The sequence below is a fragment of the Hipposideros armiger genome, unplaced genomic scaffold (genome assembly GCF_001890085.2).
Source record: "Hipposideros armiger isolate ML-2016 unplaced genomic scaffold, ASM189008v1 scaffold_1, whole genome shotgun sequence".
NCBI lineage: Eukaryota > Metazoa > Chordata > Mammalia > Chiroptera > Hipposideridae > Hipposideros > Hipposideros armiger.
In genome coordinates this window covers 5,379,934-5,387,533 of record NW_017731351.1, presented here as the reverse complement: position 1 = coordinate 5,387,533, position 7,600 = coordinate 5,379,934, and the positions used below count along the sequence as shown (strand labels likewise).

Genomic DNA, 7,600 nt, shown 5'->3' with positions numbered 1-7,600 from the left:
CTGCAATTCTCCCAGTGGTATTCATACATACACGCACCTCATCTTCTTAGAAACAGTCTGCTTTAAGATAGAAAATATGACCAAGAGTGGTCAAAATACAACTCTGTGAATGGTCCAGTTATTACCTAGTTAAGTTTCCACATTTCAAAGCCCAAGTGATAGAAAATGGTGGAGGAGCTAAACAGGGTGGCTGAGATGTTACAGTTTGCTCAATTTCTGGGAGTCCAGAAAGCCACAATGCATGCAGAGTATAATGAGACCCAGCTCTGGCTGGGACAGATGTGTCTCCCATCAGAAAAGGATCTCCATCTCCTGGAGGAATTCCAAGTTCCAGCTCCCAAAAGCATGTCATTGCCAGCAATCACACTTTTAATTTTCAAATGTTCTTTGTTGATCTCTGAGTGTTTTCTATTCACCTCTCTGTTGGTCTATCATCAATGAAGCAGCTTTTCTTATATAGATGATGATTCTAATTGTATATTTTAAAAAAAGAATTTCTGCTTCTTCCATTTTTCTCTTTTTCCCTTTTTTCTAATTTGTTTATTTTGGTTTCTTTTATGTTGCAGGCTTTTCTCAAATGCTGTTTTGTTCTTCGTTGCTATAACCAGGGCACTCTAGAAAGGCATTAAACACTGCATATCTGAGTAGGCTGCTTGGGAACAGAGGTCATCTTTCATAGGATGACTAGATGATAAACTGACTTTTTCTTGGGAGATTTCCAAATGTCAGTATCTAGGCATCATTTTTCTGAAAACCTGATGCTTCTCTGGAGAAGAGTTATCTCCTTTTCTGCCTGGAGTTATTTTCCTCAGTTATTCACATTCTGTGAGGGCTGAAGGAGGTGGATGGAGGTCCCACTGTCAATTTTAAAGACTTTCTCATGATTTCCTATTTGTCATTCTAGCACCTCAACACCATTCTTCCATGTGAGTTTAGAAATTCCTGGCTCAACTTCTCTAAAGAATGGAATCTTGATGCCCTGAGGTCATGGCTAGAGGAGAGGTGAAGTGTGTTTGTGTCTTGGGGCAGGGGAATGCCAAGAGAGGGTGGTCATGAAGCTCCTTACATTGGGAACATTGGGGGTGGGGTGGGGGGAGACAGGCTAAGGGTGACAGTTGTTCCATACACAGATTTTTTTCAAGCAGTCTCATTTTTAAGTCAGCACCTTATCTTGTGTTCTTTGGCAATTTATTACCTCCAAGCCCAGAGTTCTTTAAGAGAAAATTATCTCCTTTTTGATATTCCGTTGTGAGGCACTTAGTTTGTAACTTCTCTGATAAGATACTTCCATGTACTCTGTATCTTTCAAAAAGTAGTTGAGAAGTTAAAATTGCTAGTCTATGTTTGGCTCCTCTCCTGCTTTCTTCTCTCTCTCTCTCTCTCTCTCTCTCTCTCTCTCTCTCTCTCTCTCTCTCTCTCTCATTCTTTCTGCCTTCCCCTTCCCCTCCTTCTCCCTCCCCACCCCTCTCTCCCTCTTTACTAGCTCGGAGGATCTGAGAAGGGACAAGTGATGAATGCACATGAGTGCCTTGACCAGACACCCAGATTGAGGACCCCAACAGACTCCCTACTCCATGCAGAAGGACCGGCTTCAGACTAGGTGGCCTTCAGGCTGGAGGGTGAAGGCCTGAATGATTATAACTGAGCAACATGAGTCCAGTAGGGCCTGACATGTCCACTCAACTGCTTGATTAAATATGGCCCTTTTATTAAAAAAAATAAAAAACATTTTTTTGTTTTAGTTGTATCATTGATGTAACTGTGGGTTTTCCATTTCTTTGGCAGTACATTTTCTGGTCTCTATGATTTAGTTGATTTCAGCTTCTATTTTAAATCTATTGGTATTTATAATGTCAAAGAAACATAAGAGGTAGACACATCCTTCCTGCAAATCTCTTCCAGACCTTTCTCTGGTTTAAATAGTAGACTTATTATTCTGCTATGCCCTGCTGCTTCAAGCACAGATACCTCTGCGTTCCTTCTGGATGCTTTTCAAAGCTTTCCTTGGTGTGACCCTGACTAATTGACATCACTTTCTGTCCTTCTAGACCGCTTGGTCTGGCCTGGTGAATCTTCTGTATGTCCACCAAAACCAAAGTGCTCCTACCCCACACCATGGGACCCTGAGCCTTCTTCTCCAACTCCTGTTCCAAATTCAACTAGTGCCCCTACCTGGTTCCACATCATACCTACCTCAGCCTTCCCTGGAATGTTCACTTTACTAGTATCCATCTTCTAAAATCCTATCTCATCCTTTAGCTTCAACACAATTTCCTACTTTCTTGTACAACTTAAGCACTTCCTGGGTTTTGTCTTGTTTAGTTAATTGTTTCCTCCAAAGTCATTCTTCTCTCCCTGAATGGATTTTAAACTCTGAGAACAGAGGTCATTTTTCATTTCTCTCCAAGCCTCACAACCTAAACCCTCATTCAAAGCACATATCAATTGATTGGCCAATCTCTAAAGGTTGTTTCTTTTCAGTCTGTCACTTTTCAGATAGTGGTTTCATAGGTTGGTTTTATTTCCTGATGACATATTATGTAAACTAGATTCTGAGAATTGGGGAAGTTTAAAAGTTTTCTTTAGTTGGATCAACTGGGTGAAGGAGGAAAGTTTTGTTCTCTGTATACATTATGGTGGTATAACCATTATGTGGTACATTTTGGAGTATAACTAAAAACCAGTTGGGTTTGCTATTGCTTATTTCAGTTTTTCACGTTTGTTTGTAGGAGGATAAATGAGCTACTGATATCATCTACCCCGTTTTTGAATCTCCATTTACATAAAATTTCTCAATTTCTCTCCTGAGGGTTCCCAAGTTTTAGAAATTATTTTTTCCTATTTTTTGCAGAGATTTTTTTTTATTTGTTTTGTTTTGTGTTGTTTTGTCTTTCCATCTGGTACATTTAAAAAAAGACCATAAACTAATTTTCTTCAAGTTTGTTCTGAGTTTATCCCATGTTTATTTAGACTAAGTGCCAAGCTATGTTTGGCAAACTTGAGAAGGTAACTGCTAATTAAGCAAAGTTTATTTAATGATAGAAAGAAGGCAAGAGCACTCCTTTAAACTAGGTGTGAGAAACTGATTCAAGCAAGTTGCGCACTGCCAAAGCTTTGCAGAATGCTCAGTTAATGATTTAATTAGTAACAAACTGTCATCAGACGAAGGAAATGTCTTAACACCTGTTACTTCCAGTCAGTCCCTGGTAACTTAGACCTATAACTTCTAAGTCATTAATGTTTTGCTGCTATTAGAGTTTGTTAGCATAAGACTTCATTTGGTTGGTTTTAGAGTATCTATAAAAGTAAGTTCTTTTCCCCTATTCTCTTCTCATTACCTAACCATCACATTTTTATATGCGTTTCCTTGCCAGTGTTGAGAAACCATAGTGCTCCACTTGTAAAGATAAATATTATGGTAATGGATTTTAATATTTTGGCCACCCAACACCACAATTTGATTTGCAGATGTGCCTCTCCTTGTTGAAAGTCATCACGGAGGAACATGAAATCCAGGTGCCTGCCCTCTTCTTCCAAAGCTGCCTTTGGATTACTGGCAGTTCCTTCTGCATCTTCCTGCACAGGCAAGACCAAGGACTTTGAAGCAAGGCTAAAAGAAGGAGTGAGACTTCATCCATTCCCCGGGAAGATTGTGAAGCAAGCCTTGCCCCTGAGACTGGTTCTGGACAGTTTGGAAGCTGCCCATTTTCAGTCTTCCCTCTAATCCTGTGAGGTCTCTCACATCCCTTAGAGGCAGCCACTCTTTGTAAAGTCCCAAGAGTCAGTTTTTTGTTGTTGGCAAATCAACAACTGCTGTGATATGCTCACCATTATTATCACTGTGTATGCCAATATAGCTACAAAACAAAGCTTTACGATGGCTTTTATTGTTAATTGTAATTTTTTTCTCTGTGTTATTTAGCATGTGTGAAGTATAAAGCAACCCTCTAATATTGTGCCACATGTTCTGGTATCTGGGAAACATGACCCAGGTGACTGTGTGACACTCAGGGTGCTGCAATGTCCAGGAGCAGGAAGAAGAAGAGCGGCCATGAAAACAGTCTCCCACATTCTGAGGGTGAGAAAGTTATTGGAACAGTGAGAAAGTGAAAAAATACGAAGGTACTTTGTTTTTGAATTAAGTGCATACTGATTTGATAAGAATATAATTAGGTTATTGATCATACCTTAGAAGTAGTGAACAGAAATGTAAATAAAAGCACCATTTAAATAATGCCATTTAAAAATGAGACCAAAAGGAAAAAAAAGCTAAAATTTTCTCCATATCTTTAGAAAAAATGGTATATACTTGATAGAGTTATAAACTCTTTGATGAATAAAACAAATTATAGTCTAAGGCAGGTCGTACAATGTGAAGGGCGACCTGCTTAATGGAGTTCCCGACATTGTTGATCATGTACAAGTACAGTACTTGAAGTCTAATAGAGTTGATTGCTGGATCAAAAAAGCAGTGTCACATACCAAACCCTGTTTCTACTGAACCTAACCCTAAATCTTGACCCCTCCCTCCCTCCTCAGTGACCAATAAGGACATGGCACTTTGTATCCAAATCATGTCTACTTCCACAACTCTCTAACCCTTTCTCTTCTCTCATAGAACACTAAAGATTTAGAGAAGTTTAAAGTAGACTCTCCTCTAGAAAAAGTGGGAGATTCCTCATCATTTCAGAGATTAAATTAAGGGCTTAAAAGAAACTCTGTTACATCTTTTGCTAGAAAAAAAAATCTTTAAAAATGCCTTAGAAACTAGGTTATTTGTATATACCCCAATTTCACTGAAATTCTACCACATGAAACATCTGAGCTTCAGAACTATTTTAGATTATCATACATTTTCTTTGAGACAAATATAGTGGTTTAAAGTGAGACATTTAGTTGAAATTATCTCACAATTAAATTTACTACTCAATGATTTCCTTCCATTCCTACCTTCTGTCTCTGGGAAAAACATAATATATAATATAAGCTTGATTAAATTGCCATTCATTTTTTTGAACTGAACTTGGGCTTCTTAGGTTCAAATTTTAGTTTGAGTTTAGTTTGATCAGCATTTTGGAAAAGGAATTTCTTTCAGAAAACTATGTGAGCCATGTACTCATAAAATTGTTTCTATACTTGGTACTTCATTGTTTTCTCTGTTTTCTAGCCAAACCCAATGAAAGATTTGCTGATACATTTCTCTTAGTTTTCAATGAAAAGAGGATATTGTAAATTTCTTTGGATTTTATTTCTTGGAAATATATTTTCCATGTGCAGTCTGCCATTAGGAAAAATAAAAGACCATCTAAGTGTTATGATTACAAAGAAAAGGGTGACAGATTTATCCTTAGCATAAAATAAATCAGGTAAGTTATTGCAGAAACTCTTCATTTCTATCAATACTACTCATACTACTATTGCAGACATGTCACCTCTTTTAAAACATAACACACAAGAGCTATAGAAGACACACCAGTTAAGGTGAAATAAAGTCAGAAATTCAGCTCACTATGTGTTAGATTTTCATACTGATCTTTGTGGCTGTGATAATCATAGATTTGTGAATAGGCATTCCATTGGGGAAAATTTATTTTTAGTGTTTAATATCCTGATATTTCAACAAGAAATTATATATCATAAAGCTACTTTCTTGCCAAAGAGTTTACAAAAATATTGCCACACGCACAAAAAAGCACTAATTTTGAACATCTAAATACAGAGTGGCTGGGTATAATTTAGATGAGCTGGAGGATAGCAGTAAACACAGAATGGAAGTCCTCAGACCCAAATGAATGTCTTTAGAAGGTAAGTGAGGGTGGAGAGAAAAATCAAGAGTGAAATGAACTTCAGAGAAAGGAACTATTAGCTGGTGAGATAATCTTTCCTATCGAGTAAGCTCTTACTTTTTCCTCCTAGTCTCTTATTTAGTTGATGGTTAGTCAAAGAGACAAAAGTTGTAGGCCATTTTTTGATTCAATAAAAGATCAAATCCAAAACTTAAAAATTTTGGTTATTATAATTTCTTTTACTTTGTTTTATTTCAAAATTCTGTATAAAGTGGATTCTAGAGGCTTCTAATATATAATAAATATAGCTATATACATATTACTTGTTGCTTTCCAATGCGCTGGTTCTTTGGTGATTCTTAATTGTATATTAGTAGTTCCCTGTTCAATGTGGTTGAAAGGATGCTTTACATTTTCAGTCAAGATAGGACTTTTTCTCGGAATATTTTTGTAAAAACTAAGAAATACTTTGGATAGTTCAAAGGTAATGCAAAGATTCAGACCAAGGAAAAAGTTTGAATCTTATTACCAGGTACAGTTGACATAGGGAAGTAGGACATAGAGATAGACTTCTGCCTTAAAGGCTGGTACTTCTTTTTAAAAAATTTATTCATTGCTTTAAAAAAATAAAGAAAAAAAAAGTAGCCGAATAACTTCTGGTTGGCTGGATGCCGGTATTATTTTTATTGGCAAGAGCCTCTGAATGGCTGAAAGGTGGCCATTAACACTCTGACAGAAAGTGCTGACAGGGTGATTATAAGATTAACACCCTATGTTATATTAAGAGTGTCAAAACCTCACTCTTACCTGTCAGTGGAAAAGAACAGCATGAGCGGAAACATTACAGAAACAGAACTATTTCTTATGTTAAAGTACCAATGCTTTGGTGTGTCTAAACTTTTTCAAATGCCCATGTTAACTACTGCATTGAGATGACAGTTGAAGGCATTCTTTTTTGCTCAATCAGCTGATTTCAGGAGGGCAAGATTTATATGAAATGTCCATTATAGTCATTCTCCTTTGGAATGAAAGCCTCACATATAATTAGGTCAGAAGAAATAATTATGAATATCATTTGTTTTATAAAGTCAATTTTTTAATGCAATTCTTACCTTAATTATATAGAGCCATTAACAAATTGTCTCTATAATGCTTTGTAGCCCCAAACTGAAAAATCCCCAATATTCTGGCCCAGAAATCACACAATCAGAAGCTTTCCCTTCAACATGGTATTTATTTATCTGTTCATTCTTAATCAGAGAGAGCCAAAGAACCCTTTGCATCACACACAAGACTCCATTAAATGTATTAATATGAAATTTAATTGATATCAGCATCAATTAAACCATGAAAACCTATAGTATTTTCTTGTCGAGGGATGGCTATTCAGTGTGTCAAGTTGATTTTTCTTTTGACAGAGTTCTGGTTAGGACAAACATAAAAGTCAAGAATTGCAGGACAAGAGTTTGGGAAGATGCTTAACCTGGATGTGCTGAGTCAGAGAAGTAAGGGGTGAAGAGATCCAGAGACCCAGATCACTGAGGAGCTAACCAGGTCAGTCCCATTTTGGTTCTAATGGATAGACACCATCAGGAGCCCTGGACTTGGTCTCGCTTCCCACCCTACCTGGCCCCAGAAGATCCAACCATACAATGAAGATTGGTCCAGGACAGAGCCTAAGGGATGCAAGACATATCCTCAGGGAGCAGGTGAAGGTGGGGTGGTGGGGGTGGTGGACCCACCTTACACCATGCTGCCCATAGGCCCCGTGAAACAGGCTTGGGCCAAGTCTCAGATGCCCAAGGTTTTGCTGG

General features: G+C 37.6%; 1 long non-coding RNA gene across 1 annotated transcript in view; it reads left to right on the top strand.

The window, feature by feature from the left end:
- Positions 1-3,474: 3,474 nt before the first annotated feature.
- Positions 3,475-7,600, top strand: part of LOC109373617 (uncharacterized) — a 15,742-nt gene continuing 11,616 nt past the window's right edge. The window contains exons 1-2 of the long non-coding RNA XR_002122262.1: positions 3,475-4,122; positions 7,205-7,340. This is a non-coding gene — a long non-coding RNA (uncharacterized LOC109373617). The remainder of the gene's footprint in view (positions 4,123-7,204; positions 7,341-7,600) is intronic.